We start from the raw sequence: 15,855 nt of genomic DNA, 5'->3' as shown, positions 1-15,855 counted from the left end.
TATCTCATCCTCTGTCGTCCCCTTCTCCTCCTGCCCTCAATCTTTCCCAGCATCAGGGTCTTTTCCAGTGAGTCTGCTCTTCACATCACGTGCCCAAAGTATCAGAGCTTCAGCTTCAGCATCAGTCCTTCCAGTGAATATTCAGGATTGATTTCCTTTAGGATTGACTGGTTTGATCTCCTTGCTGTTCAAGCGACACTCAAGAGTCTTCATCACCATGATTCAAAAGCATCAATTCTTAGGCACTCAGCCTCATTTATGGTCCAGCTCTCACATCCATACATGACTACTGGAAAAAACATAGCTTCGAATATATGGACCTTTGTCAGCAAAGTGAAGTCTCTGCTTTTTAATATGCCATCTAGGTCTGTCATAGCTTTTCTTCCAAAGAGCAAGTGTCTTTTAATTTTGTGGTTGCAGTAACAGTCCACAGCAATTTTGGAGCCCAAGAACATGAAATCTGACCCTGTTTCCACTTTTTCCCCATCTATTTGCCATAAAGTGATGGGATTGAATGCAATGATTTTAGCTTTTTGAATATTGGGTTTTAAGCCAGCTTTTTCACTCCTCTCTTTCATCCTCATCAAGAGGCTTTTTAGTCCTCTTTATTTTCTGCCATTAAAGTAGTATCATCTGCATATCTGAGGTTGTTGATATTTCTCTCAGCAATCTTGATTCCAGCTTATGAGTCATCAAGCCCAGCATTTCATATGATGTACTCTGAGTATAAGTTAAATAAGCAGGGTGACAATATACAGCCTTGACATACTTCTTTCCCAATTTTGAACCAGGCTCTTATTTCATGTCCAGTTCTGTTCTTTCTTGTCCTGCATATAGGTTTCTTAGGAGGCAGATAAAGGGGTCTCATATTTCCATCTCTTCAAGAGTATTCCACAGTTTGTTCTGATCCATACAGTCAAAGGCTTTAGCTAGTCAATGAAGCAGAAGTAGATTTTTTTAATGTATAAACAAACTTTTGTACACCTATAACACACAGCAGTAAGAAAGAGTGGAATATTGATACATGCAATGACCTTGATGGATCTCAAAAAGTTATGCTGAGTAAAAGAAACCAGACAAAAAAGAGTACATAACATATTATTCCATCTATGTAAAAATTCTGTGGAAAACAAAGTAATCTATAGCAATAGAAAGCACACCAGTGGTTTCCTGGAATCAGAGGTGGTGGTGGAAGTGTAAAAAAAAAATCTATAAATGTTCAAGTTTCTTGCTAGAAACTCACCTTTAAAAGAAGAAAGCATTCCCTTCAGGTGGAGAAATTCAAATAGTTGGGATATTTTATTTATATGTATAAAATCTTAAACTATCCTTGAAAGAACCTTGGAAGCTACAGTGCCCGTTTAGACTGTCGAGTTTTGGAAACGCCACCAACTGAAACATAGTAAACTGCAGAGCAGTCAAGGTGAACTGAGAAGAAACTTACTGGTTATATCCTGAGAGGGGAATGTGTCAGAAACTCCAAAATAGGACTTTAAAATGAACATATAATCTGGTATATACTACAGGATGGTGGGCTATGAGTGAGCATCTATACATCATCACTAAATTCCTGATATCTCAGCCAATATAATACTCTATCCAAAGGGGAGAACACCAGGTTTCTCAAACTGTTTAAAAGTGACGGACAGCTATGAGATTGTCAGCCAGTGGGGACATAAGGGGGCTAGCTTCCCAGGTCGCACTACTGGTAAAGAATCAAGAGATGCAGTCTGGATCCCTGGGTTGGGAAGATCCCCAGGAGGAGGAAATGGCAACCTACTGCAGGATTCTTGCCTGAAACGTCCCATGGACAGAATAGTCTGGCGGGGTACAGTCCATGGGGTCACAAAGAGTTGGACATGACTGAAGTGACTTAGCACGCATGCATGGGGAGATAAACCTGCCATGAAGGGACAATAGTTCTCCCTTCAACTTTAAAACCTGTATTTTGAAAGATCAGAGAGAGTGAAAAAGAATATCCCCCTGCCTCCAGGGGTTGCTTAGAGTATAGAAAATATGATTGCTGCAGCCATTAAAAAAAAATACTTGGAAGATATTTACATTTATTTTTACTTCCCCACATCACCCATCATAGACATAAGTGGCTTATGTCTCCATCAGGAAAATGTAGCACTCTCAAGTGATTAGTACAGCTAATAGAGAAGTCAATCTTTGGTCACAATGTTGAAGGCTCCTGGGTTGGGTCCCCCCAGCCCTCTTTGAAATGATCTACTATAGCCATTAATGTCAAGCTTCCCAGATGGCCCTAGTGGTAAAGAACCCACCTGCCAATGCAGGAGACACAGGAGACATGATTCGATTCCTGAGTCAGGAAGATTCCCTGCAGGAGGGCATGACAACCCACTCCAGGATTCTTGCCTAGAGAATCCCATGGACAGAGGAGGCTGGCAGGCTAAGTCCAGGGGGTCGCAAAGAGTCAGACAAAACTGAAGTGACTTAGCATGCACACAGGCAGCCATTTATGTCGAAATCAAGTATTAACCCAAATACCCCAGAAACAGAACTTACAGATCCAAGCATCCCTGGAGTCAGAATAGCATCCACAGATGCTCTAAATAAGGTGAAATCTCAAAGCCCACTAACTGCCACAATCAGGCTCTCAACCCCTGCCCAGCTGGGACGTGGGAACATCCCCTGCTGAGTAAAACGTTATGAGCTCTGAAACCAAGACACCCAGCCTCGCTCCAAAGTGTTCAGTAACGCATTAAAAACTGCTGGAGACAGGATACCAACATAAATTGACCATGTCATCTGTGATTCATTCTGATAAGACAGTGCCAGGATCTCTGAGAAACCTTCAAGCTATTAGATAAGCAGATGCATCCATCATCAGAAAGTTTAGCTTAGCTTTGATAATGCTGTCTAACTTATTTTGCATTTAAAAAATGTTTAACGTTTTTATTGTGGTAAAAGTCACTTAATATAAAACATACTATCTCAACCATGTTTAACTGCGCAGCTCCCTGGCAGTGAGCACACTCACACCGCTGTGCAACTCACACCGTCTTCTGAAGAACTCTCACGTCCATCTCCTGAATTTTTCCCTTTCCTAAACTGAAACCCTGTCCCCATTAAACACTAACACCCCATCTCCCCTCCTTACCTGCAGACCCCAGCCTCTGGCACCTACCAGCGTACTTTCTGACTCCATGGATTTGACTCTTCTAGGCATCGGAGAAGGCAATGGCACCCCACTCCAGTACTCTTGCCTGGAAAATCCCATGGATGGAGGAGCCTGGTAGGTTGCAGTCCATGGGGTCACTAAGAGTCAGAGACGACTGAGCGACTTCACTTTCACTTTCCACTTTCACGCATTGGAGAAGGAAATGGCAACCCACTCCAGGGTTCTTGCCTGGAGAATCCCAGGGACAGGGGAGCCTGTTGGGCTGCTGTCTATGGGGTCACACAGAGTCGGACACAACTGAAGCAACTTAGCAGCAGCAGCAGCAGCAGCAGGCACCTCTTATGGGGCTTCCCCGGCGGCCCAGCAGCACAGGATCTGCCTGCAATGCAGGAGATGCAGGTTCGATCCTTGGGCCTGGAAGATCTCCTGGAGGGGGTCATGGCAACCCACTCAAGTATTCACACCTGGGGAATCTCCTGGACAGAGGAGCCTGGTGGGCTACCGTCCATACGGTCACAAAGAGTCAGACATGACTGAGCAACTAAATAACAACAACATGGAAAGATAAATGAAACCATAGGTTTTTTCCCATCTACATTTCTGCTGTGATATTTAGCATAAGACTCCTCATTGAGTCTTGCAATGGAAAAAGGAGAGATGACAGAGTTCTCAAATCTTTCTGGAAGATACTCTTCAAAGCTGCTAGGAAGGGCCGTTGCACTTTCTGAGGTCCTGGCTTGAATCAAAGCTTCATACTGTTCAAGGCCAGGCTGCCTCCTGTGTTTAAATATTCCTGCTAGCAGCGTACAGCAGGGATGCAGCCCTCGGTGTAGAAACAGCTGCTCTGCAGCTCCTTGTAAGAGAGTCTCACTGGCCAGTCCCCCTCTGGGCAGGATTCCAGAGCAGAGAGGACCACACAGGACAACCCTGGAGAAGAAGACTCCGTGCATGCGACACCTGCCATTGTGCGCTGGTGGCTGATGCCTTGGCAATGCCAAAAACGCAGAGCATGAAGGACAAGCAGGCCTGAGTTGCAAGGTTCAGACCTCACCGTGTAAGGACCTGTACCTCCAGCAAGGCTACTGTGCCCTCTCCACTCTCCTTCCTCCGTGATGTCAAGGCAGCTGGCATTGAGGTGTCAATTTTACAGACTGGCGGGGTCGTGTATTAACATGATGTAACACCCCCCTTAAACAAGCAGCCAAGGAGCCAGATTTCTATTGTGCTCTGGGCCCCGCTTCAGCTCTTCTGCTCCATGTGGGAACCACTTGGGTGCCCATGGGGCAGGGCTGGTATATGAGCTTCCGTTTCTGAGGCAACATTATTTGCTATGGCATCACCAGGAGTAATTCTTTCCAGCTCTGTTTTATGGACTTTGCTGCTTAAGGCATTGAGTTATTCTTGGAACTAGACCACTCGGGATATAGAAATACATCGGCAATTGGCTTTGCCTATGGCAAGAGCCCAGGAGTCCAGTGGCCAATTCTGTCATTTTTGAGTATTTCCAACCATTAACCTTGAGTGCTGAAATCAACTACAGTCATGGAGATGACACTGATGATGTATCTGTGAATTTCACTTGCTGGTTTTTGAATGGAAAGCACCATGTTCTTCTGATGCTTCTCTGTGTAGAGTGTTAGCATATTGCCTGAGAAATGTAGGTACCAAACCGACTCTGTGCTACTCAGAGCTTGGAGGCATAAATTGGGAAGATTAAGTAGCTCTAGTTATTAAAGTGGGCTCAGGGAGGAGGTATTCACTGACATGGTGGAGAGGTCTCCAGAAAGTATTTTGAATCCTTTCCTGCCCCTTGATGCCCATGGTCTCTGCCAGACCATGAGGAAACATGGATGCCTCCCTAACAGCTAAGCTTTACCACCTTCACTGATGGATAAGTAGAAAACCAGAATTCCAGAATCTCAGGGAGCGAGTGGAGAAGATGCATTTCTACTCAGGGGAGAGGGATGAAAGAACGTTCTAGAAACCATACCCTCCAAGACTGCAGATTTCTCACCTTCGTTCCCCCCTCCCCCCCACCTTCTTTCTCTCCCTGGAGCAGGTTTCTTGACCTCAGCACTACTAACAGTTTAAGCTGAATAACTGGCTGTTGAGGAGGGGAGTAGTGGGAGAGGGTTTCCTGTGCATTCCAGGACACTTAGCGGCTTTACTGTCCTCCCTAAGAAATGAAAGAAGCACTCTCACCAACTGTGAAAATGAAAAATATCTCCATGCCTTGTCAAATGTCCCCTAGGGGAAAATTGCCCCCAGATGAGAATCTCTTCTCTAGAGTAACAATATAGTGAAAAATAGGTCAGTGTCAGTGATGGTCATTATAGTCACTAGTATTTGACTAAGCGTAGTTTTTTCAAGCTTTAAAACAACTCATACCAGTTGATGCTATCTCTCTTCCTCCTTCACACAGGGAGAAACTGAAGCACAGCAAAGTTAAGTTGCTCAGGTGAACTGAGGGTGGGATTCAGAGAGAGCAACACTGCTCCACACAGACCCTCCCGTGCTACAGGGATCACAGCTACACACACACGGGCTGTCACACAGGATGGTGAGGTTATGTGAGAGCTTCACAGATATCATGAAAGAGAGAGCTTTCAGTAGGAAAGTCTATTAAAGACGCAGTTCATAGACTGTAGTTGAAACTGTAGCTAGCATTTAACTTACTTTGTAAGAAAAGGAGATGCCTTCCTGGGGCAAAGGCCTGATGCCCATATGCTGCTCAAGGCGGTAGGGTCTTCCTGCCTCTGCTACTAAACTGCTAACTGAGCATCATTTGGGGACTTGCCAGTCCTCTCAGTCCCAGATGCTCCTATCTTTCCCTGCCCACTGGGTGCCCAGCAGTTCACAGCATTTTCCTCATTGATTGTCTGTCTCCCCTTGGGGCACAGGAACCATGGAACTCTACAGCAGCATTTCCTGTACAGCTCTAAGGGTGAACTTGCTGACTGACGTCCACATGCAGCCAGGTTCCTGCAGGATGCAAGCTCCTGTTTGCCCTAAGGAGAGCTGCTCTGCCCTGAGAGCCAGTCTTCCCTCTGAATGGGGACGGGGCTTGGTGCCGAGCTGGGGGAGGCACTCGTGCAAGCGGGAACATCTGGGAAGCATCGACTGCAATCAGGGGCCAGCCCAGCAGTAAAAGGAAAGCAGGGACACGGGGCGAGTCCTGTCTCTGACCAGGCCCTAATTGTTCCTGGAGTGAGGCGCTTGATTTCAGCACCAGCCGTGGAAATGTGCTCTGATCTCACTTGGCTTTGATGCCAGGAACAAGCAATGCCCGTCTCCAAGACCAAACCATTCCTATACACAGCTGCAAGCCTGATCAGAGGGGCATTCACAGGGGTTCGGGGAAAGCAGAGGAGACCTCTTCCAGACACTTCCAGAGTGAGGAGGGATGACTTCAAAGGAGAAGGCAGGTCTGTGTGCTTAGATTGTTGCTGTAGTTCAGTCACTCAGTCACTACAGCCCACCAGGCTCCCCTGTCCTTCACTGTCTCCAGAGTTTGCTCAAACTCTTGTCTGTTGGGTCGATGATGCCATCCAACCATCATGTGCTACACTGCCCCTTCTCCTCCTGCCCTCAATCTTCCAGCATCAAAGTGGTTTCCAGTGAGTCAGCACTTCAGAAAGCTGAATGCTGAGGAATTAATGCTTTAGAACTGTGGTGCTGAAGAAGATTCTTGAGAGTCCCTTGGACAAATAGGAGATCAAACCAGTCAATCCTAAAGGAAATCAACCCTGAATATTCATTGGAAGGACTGATGCTGAAGCCGAAGCTCCAATACTTTGACCACCTAATGCAAAGAACTCACTCATTGGAAAAGACCCTGATGCTGGGAAAGATTGAAGGCATGAGGAGAAGGGGACGACAGAGAATGAAATGATTGGATGGCACTCCTGACTCAATGGGCATGAGTTTGTGAAAACTCCTGGAGATAGTGAAGGACAGGGAAGCCTGGCGTGCTGTAGTCCATGGGGTCGTAAAGAGATGGACATGACCTAGTGACTGTACAACAACAGACACACACACAGAAACTAATACACATTATCTGCATGTTTATGCTGTATGGATTTTATATAATACCAGAATATTTACTACATGTACCATTATATTAGACCCACGTACCATATGTACTATTATATTAAAACTGCACACATGTGCATGTATATGTGTACACACACATATGCACACACACTTGGCATGTATATGTGTACACACGTATGGACATGCACACAATTTCGACAATGCCATTGACACTGTGGATGTGGAGCACCTGGGCTTCTCACAGCTGACAGGATACAAACCGGCACAACTCCCAGTGATCACGCAGCAGTCAGTCACTGGCTAACACTGAACACATGCGCTGTATGACACAGCGACGCCTCCACAGGATGCTCACCAGAGATGCCTGTGCACACACATCAAAAGCATGTGTGCAAACATGTCACAGCAGCAGCATTCTCCACAGCTCCAGGCTGTAAAGGATGCAAGTGTCAACCAAGAGTAACTGGACACTGTGCATATTCATAGAGTGAAATACCATAAAAATGAAAATTCATGTGATAGTGATTCATGCAGCAACCCAGATGGATTCAAACATAAAATTTAGATGAAGGAGACCAGACAGGAAAGAGTACAGACCACACCACAATTCACTGTGTATGAAGCCCACGAAGAGGCCCCCAGCATGTGGTGTGCGTGGCGAGACCGCCCTCCTGAGTGGCGGGTACCCTCGCCACCCGTGTGTGATGCCCCTCAGCAAATCTATATTAACTATTATTTCCATATTGTGCACAAAGAACAAATAACTGTTGAATTGATATTAAATTATATCTAGCTAGAATTGCTTGGGTCACCCAGATTTGCAACATGTAGTTCAAAGTGCTGACTTGTAAATGAATTGAAAGGACTTTTCATAATCTCAACAGAAATAATATTCATATAACTTTTCCTAAAATGTATATTTCTGTAATAATGTTTCATTTTGCCATTGCTATTGTTCAGTCACCAAACTGTGTCCAACTCCCCATGACAACTTGGCAGCTGAGCAATTAACTGCTGAACAACAATGGCAAAATTGAGTATTTTTACAGAAATTTATATTTTAGGGCAAAATATATGAATATTATACAAATTTCTATAAAAATGTTGAATTTTGCCAAGTTCATCAATTAATTTGATGCTTTCTATAAAGGATGTGTACGTGAATTTTTTTTGCTTTGGTTTCTTAGAAGGGAACAAAGACTTCAATTTAGAAGAGATTGAAATTAAATGATTTTGCAGGGAAGTGCAAAGGAACCCCCTGGGTTACATGCTTTTCTCTTTGCAAATGAGCACGTTGGTCCTTGGCTAAAATTTTGCACATGGAGATGCTCCCATATTTGGATCCATAAAATAGAAGTCACAGTATCTGTCACGTGGGTTTGTTCTGAGAGTTAAGCAAGGCATGTAAGGAGAAACTCTTGGAACTCTGCCTGGCAAAGCAGTGGTGAACACGACATATTTAAAAATAAAGACAGAAGTTAGGTCAGCTCAGGGTGACATTCAGGGTGGGGCTGGGTCCAGGGGTGCGCTCCGTGCGCGGGGCCGGGTCCAGGGGTGTGCACCATGCATATGGCTGGGTCCAGGGGTGCGCTCCGTGCGCGTGCTTGGCACACACAGCGGTACACTGCTGTCCTTCAGAATCGACGCATAGACAGTGACAGGACTCTGACGCACGGCTCTCAGCTTCAGTGTCCTACATCATGGCAGTCTGCAACCCAGAACGTCACATCTGCGAGAGCATCAGGGCGTTCTGTGTGTGAGCTTCCTCACTGCAGGAGGGGTCAGCAACAGGAGGCAGCGACAGGCATCGGTCATGGCTCCCTCTCCCCAAGTGGGCTCAGATCCACGTAGGAGGGAACATAAGGGTCAGTGATCAGGAGGGACCTGGGTGCTGAGGAAGCAAATGTGCTATTCATCCCGGGGTTGGAGACGTGCTCCAGGAAGCTCTGTGGCCTCTGAAGATCACGGAGGCACCCCAGGAATGCCTGCAGGGCTCTGTGGGCCTAGGAAGAAGAAGAGGATCTCCATGGAGGGCCTGTCACTGGAGAAGCTGTGACCTCCTCAAGCTCCAAGCCCACGGCGGCCCAATGGACCTTTCCCCTCCCTCACCTCTGGGGAATTTCTTTTAATACCTTTCATTGCAAGGCAACCCCTAAGCTTCCGGAGGCCAATTTTGAGCCATGCAGCATCCATGTGAGTCCAGAGTGCATGTCCCTAGCTTTGCCCTTGAGACAACGTTGCCCACACCAGCAGAGCCAGCACCCCGGGGGGTCCCATCACTGCACCCCAGCTGGACAAGGACATGTCCCTGGGAGTGCCAGCCTCAGCATGAGCCTTTCGTGCAAACAGACAGTCTCAGGAGCATTGGAAACTCATTCCTCGCACCTTTTCCTTTTCCCCAGTAAAAATGTAACATAAAAGGTGTGGCCTTAATACTCTGTCAAATAACCGATGCCTGGACTCCTTATTTTCCCTGATAGCTGCCGCTCTAACTCACATTTCAGGCACGTGACTGGCAGTCATCAAAGAGACCAAGCTTAAAGCAAGTAACCAGCTTTAGACATCTTTCTTTGATTATGGGATTCAGACAACAGGTCTTTGAATTTTTATGAATATAAGTAACAGTCTTCTTTTGTTTTATTTGATTTTTATGGTGCTATTAAATGGCAACCCACTCCAGTGTTCTTACCTGGAGAATCCCAGGGACGGGGGAGCCTGGTGGGCCGCCATCTATGGGGTCGCACAGAGTCGGACACGACTGAAGCTACTTAGCAGCAGCAGCAGCAGCATTGTAAAAAGAGAAAAAAAAAAAAACCCTCTATTTGTGTAACCTATGTGTAAAAAAGCATGTGTGACAAGCTTGTGCATCAAACCCTCATGCAGGGAGAACGTGTGCTCAGCCCTACTTGGTCAGGTGTGGTCCAGACACTGTGGCTGAGTCCTAAACAACGGATGTTGAGCATTCTCTCCACAGGCAGGGTAGATGTGTAAATGTATCTCACAGGCCATTTGCACACAATCCCTTTCTCTGATGACCTTGGAAGCTCTTAACATCTGAAGATGGCCAACCCTCAAGGGAGCAAGAACGCAGGCTCCTGACTCAGCACAGGAAGGACTCTGCCCAGCACCCTGCACACAAGGGAGGGAGTGATAAAGAAACTCAATGATGTAGAAATCACAGAGAGTTTAGAATTTTCCTAAGGGAGCACCACAGAACTGATGCTTTCAAACTGCAATGCTGGAGAAGGCTCTTGAGAGTCCCTTAGACTGCAAAGAGATCAAGCCAGTCAATTCTAAAGGAAATCAGTCCTGAATATTCACTGGAAGGACTGACACTGAAGCAGAAGCTCCAATCCTTTCGCCACCTGCTGTGAAAAGCCGACTCATTGGAAAAGACCCTGATGCTGGGAAAGACTGACGGTGGGAGGAGAAGGGGACGACAGAGGATGAGATGGTTGGATGGCGTCACTGACTCAATGAACGTGAATTTGAGCAAACTCCGTGAGATGGTGAAGGACAGGGAAGCCTGGTGTGCTGCACTCTATGGGGTTGCAAAGAGTCGGACACAACTTAGCAACTGAACAATAGCAAACTTAATCACTACCATTATCATAACATGCATACTATTTATAAATAAGGTCTAGATGTAGTTTTTAAAGCTTCAGATAGAGCTGCATGAAAGAGTGGAAATCCTCCAACTTTGGCATCAAGCAGGTGTGTGTTTGGATCTAGACATGACAGCTCACCAGGTGGGGGTCACGGGAAGGTAGCTCAAGTTCTGACTGTAAGTACAGTTGTGGAAATACTAGTTTTATTGCGGTAGATATGTCAGGAGAATTCACTGTGATAGTACATATGAAGTACTCTTATTGGTATATACAAAATGCATCTTTCTTCTTTTTTCCTCTATTATCTTTTACTTCCAATGTTAGGGAAAGTTAGTTTCCTGAAACCAAGACCAAAAATGTCAACAGTGCGGCTTTTATATTTTAATCATTTTTCATATTTTAGGGCATTTCAGAGTTGCAACACACACACACGCATGTACTTCCTTCCTGATGACAGGCTTTCTTGTTCTGTTTCCTGTACCTTCAAGTCTCAGCTTGAATACCAGAGTCCTTGAACCATCTGCTCTAACAACTGTCTTCTCTTCCCCTTGCTTTTACTTATCACCCTGTATTGTAATCATCCATTGGTTTTTATGACTGTTTCCATTGATTCTGGGGCTTCCTTTGTGGCTCAGTGGGTAAAGCATCCACCCGCCATGTGGGAGACCTGGGTTTGATCCTAAGGTCAGGAAGTTCCCCTGGAGAAGGAAATGGCAACCCACTCCAGTACTCTTGCCTGGAAAATTCCATGGACGGAGGAGCCTGGTAGGCTATATAGTCCCTGGGGTTGCAAAGAGTCGCACATGACTGAGCAACTTCACTTCCGCTGATTTTACCCTCAGATAAAACCCCACATGGCCATTTTGCCCCAGCACCGTCTCTCTAGGGTAAGTGCAAGAAAGCTTGAACAAGCTTGAATTAAAAAAAAAAAAAAAATCACATTAGGTGTGTCTCCATGACTGCTTCAAATGCATGCCATGGAATATTCTAATGTACCTCTCTGAACACAGCCAAATTGTCAACATCCTGATTCTAAACCATTTTAGCCACTAGCTAAAGGGTGCATATGTTAGAACTGCTTAGGAGTAGCAGAGACTTTGCTGTTCTTTTCTGTAAACATAGCATGTGCTGTGCTATGCTGAGTCACTTCAGTCACTCCCCACTCCTTGGGACCCCATGGACTGTAGCCACCAGGGTCCTCTGTCCATGGGATTCTCCAGGCAAGAATACTGGGGTGGGTAGCCATGCCTTCCTCCAGGGGATCTTCCCAACCCAGGGATCGAACCCATGTATCTTGTGTCTCCTGCACTGGCAGGCATGTTCTTTACCTCTAGCACCACACCGGGGCTTCCCTGCTGGCTGAGATGGTAAAGAATCTGCCTACAATGCAGGAGAACTGGGTTCTATTCCTGATTCAGGAAGATCCCCTGGAGAAGGGAACGGCAACCCACTCCAGTATTCTTGCCTGGAGAATCCCATGGACAGAGGAGCCTGGGGGGCTACAGTCCATGGGGGTCACAGAGAGTTGGAAACGACTGAGCAGCTAACACTTTCATTTTCAGGGCCACCTGGGAAGCCCTATGTCGTGATTACTCCATGGTATAATGTCAGGGTGTGATGTCACGGCGTGACGTCACACCATTACACCTCCTGAAAGTTCAGAAAGAACCGCCTGGCCAGGTGTCTTGCTCTTGTGTTCAAACTACTGCTCGTCCTTGTACATGCTAGTAGTCCACTAGTGAGGTCACTGTTTTCAGAACAGCGTGTATGTCGACAAAGAAATCCAGTCACAGCCTGGAAGTGGAGAGCTATTTTATTTGGTGGGACTCTTCAGGAATCCGCCCAGGAGACAGTCTCAGTGACTGAGAAAACGCCCAGCTCCTCAGCAATCACCTTGGGAGTGGCAGCATCAGCTGGATCCCAGTTTGGGGAAGCCCTCATTCACATTTGGAGGCCGGAAAGCACTGCTGGCTATAACATTCCTTATTTCCTGATACGGCAGGGGACATTTTCATTTCACACATACATAATCATAGAGATCTATGGGGAAATTGTTTATATTTGAGCACTTCAGTTCAGTTCAGTTCAATTGCTCAGTCGTGTCCCACTCTTTGCGACCCCATGGATTGCAGCATGTTGGCCTCCCTGTCCTTCACCAACTCCCAGAGTTTACTTAAACTCATGTCCATTGAGTCAGTGATGCCATCCAACCATCTCATCCTCTGTCGTCCCCTTCTCCTCCTGCCTTCAATCCTTCCCAGCATCAGGGTCTTTTCAAATGAGTTAATTCTTCCCACCAAAGTATTGGAGTTTCGGTTTCAGCATCAGTCCTTCTAATGAATCCTTCCTGTATAAAAAAGGTTCCAGAATGGGATTTCAGAGCAAAACAGAGGAAATTTTCTCAAAAAAGCACTTTGAGCGCTCTTCAGAGACTCAAGGGTGTCTAAGCTGCCTCTAGAGATTCTTCTGGTAATCAGCACCATCTCAAAACATAAATGCACTGAGAAGTGGTCTCTGTCATTTTTAAACAAGGCGCCACCCCCCAAGCATTTGCCGCTTTACGCACACAATGGTCCCTTGAAGACCAAGACTTTCTCTGCATAACAACAGGTTGCCACGGCAACAGCAGTAGAAACCTGGCAGATCTGATCTTTCAGGGCACCTCTGAAAGTGAGGTGAAAGTCACTCAGTCGTGTCTGACTCTCTGTGACCTCAAGTCCGTGGAATTCTCCAGGCCAGAATACTAGAGTGGGTAGCCTTTCCTTTTCCAGGGGATCTTCCCAGCCCAGGGATCGAACCCAGGTCTCCCACATTGCAGGAGGATTCGTTACCAGCTGAGCTATCAGAGAAGCCTCAGGGGCACCTGTACTATTGAGAAAATCACCCCAGGGAGGAGCTTCTATCTCAGTCTTCGTTACCTAAAGCAGGGGAAAATGAACATGCCAAGGATGGGACAGGCTAGATACGAATCCGTTGGCTTCCAAACACACGCGAACAGCTCCTCCTCCTTCTTGATGGTCTAGACTGGCCTTTGGAGCTGGCACGTGCAGCTTGCCTGGTGGTCCAGTGGTTAGGAATCTGCCTTCCAACTCAGGGGACAGAGGTGCAATCCCTGGTCTGCGAAACAAGAGCTCAGAGAAATCCCTTGCACATCACAACTAGAGAAAGCCTACACGCTGCAACGAAGACCTAGGGCAGCCAAAATTTTAAAAACAAATAAAAAGAATAAACTAGCATTTCATACTATCAAGGGCAGAGAATTAAAGCATGTGGTTCAAGATCTGAGTGGCAAAACCCTCTGCAGCTGGTATTGCCTAGGGGCTGAGGTCATGCTACCAACTGTGGCTAAAAATATGTCGGGCATCCATGCCTGGGGACTCCCTGCATGTTGCACACCGAACCTGTAAACATCCCGTGCACAGAATCAGTCAGCCGTCCAAACAGCCGCCCCACCGTCAGACTCAGACAGGCTCCGTCAGCAGCAACGCAGAGGCAGGAAGGGGCGGGGAACCACCCAACTGCCTACCTGCCAGACTGCCGCCCTGCATCTCTTCCATCGCTGGCCTCTCATTCACGCCTGCACACGCTCGGAAGTGTTGAGTACACGACTCCCGCTGAAGAAGGAAACAGACAGAACAGGCTGCATCCTGAAAGCAGCACTCCAGCTCGGGCCGGACTGTGCACTGTGAGCTCTGTGCCCAGTATCTGTGGAAACGATGTGCCAACTGGAAAACCAGGCCCTGGATGGAAAAGCCCCAGGGCTTATACCTAGGCGCTCCATCCTAAAAGAATACCCTAATTATCTGTGTAACAGAATAGAATCATACATTCTATTGTGCTTATTGGGGTATGACCACAGGCCTGCTGATAACTGCCCACTGTTAACCACCGAGGCTTAAGGCATGTGAATCACGGGTTAACTTTGACTGTGTCTTTCTTTTCCTTTGTTCAGACTATTTTCAGGGAATTTGGGGAGATGGGTTTGGGCACATACACTTAGGGTATACAAGGTTTTCACAAAAACTGGTTGGACTCCTTGGCTAAGAAGAGACTCTGCCTTGGGCCCGCCAGTATAATAAACTGCACTCCACTCTGCATTGTCCTTTTGAGTGAGTTTGTTTCCTGGAACACGTGTCTACAGTACCACGTGCCCAAGCCTCTCAGGCATCTCAAATGGAGCAGGAGTTGGAGGCAGTTCTCTGCGGGGCTCTCCTGCTTCCAAGCTCTCTTGTGAGCCGAGGTGCTGACTGCATTTGTTTCCAGCTTTTCAGGGATGTTTGTACAGGGAGCGGCTTTTAGTGGAAGAGGACGAGTCTCCCTCCAAGCAGAAGGCAGGACGTCTTATCATCAAGCAAGAGAAAGTCTTCCTTTGGTGAATAGTAGCAGCAGGTGAATCACAAGGTTGAAGTCCTACACATTTCATCCAAATGAAATCTCAGTTCAGTTCAGTTGCTCAGTCGTGTCTGACTCTTTGGGACCCCATGGACTGTAGCACGCCAGGCCTCCCTGTCAAATCTAGCCACATTAATTCCTGTCTATATGTTTATTGAGGATTATTAAATTCTTTTAGGTCCCTCCAGACATGTTGGTGAGGGGAAAGATTAATCACCCTGGAACTTCAGCTGCAGCCCTCAGTGTGTATTGAGTATGTCTACCTTATGCTGTGATTACACCCATTACAGAGACACTGTATGACATAATCAATATGTCTATAGACTCCTTGGGAATGTGCATACGAGACCCACGTTGTAACTTTATTTTTCTAACCTTTACATTATTGTTCCTACTGCTTATTCTAATACATGTACAATATTTATGGGGAAAAAATCAGCCTAAACTTTTTATCACAGTAGAGTTAACGAGTCTATAATAGAAAACAGTCTTTCAATCGATGAAAAGCTGACAGGGGAAATGAAAATATAGTTTAAAAGTTATGGATCTGGTAGGCTAAAGTCTTGAAGCTTGTCTCCACTCTTCCAAAGCTAGTCGTCCACAGGCTCACCGGGAAGAGACCTGTGAATGGACAACACGTGGGTCCTGTGCGTGGTT

Source organism: Bos javanicus, chromosome 20, assembly GCF_032452875.1.
Source record: "Bos javanicus breed banteng chromosome 20, ARS-OSU_banteng_1.0, whole genome shotgun sequence".
NCBI classification, from domain to species: domain Eukaryota; kingdom Metazoa; phylum Chordata; class Mammalia; order Artiodactyla; family Bovidae; genus Bos; species Bos javanicus.
This window is presented reverse-complemented; position numbering follows the sequence as displayed.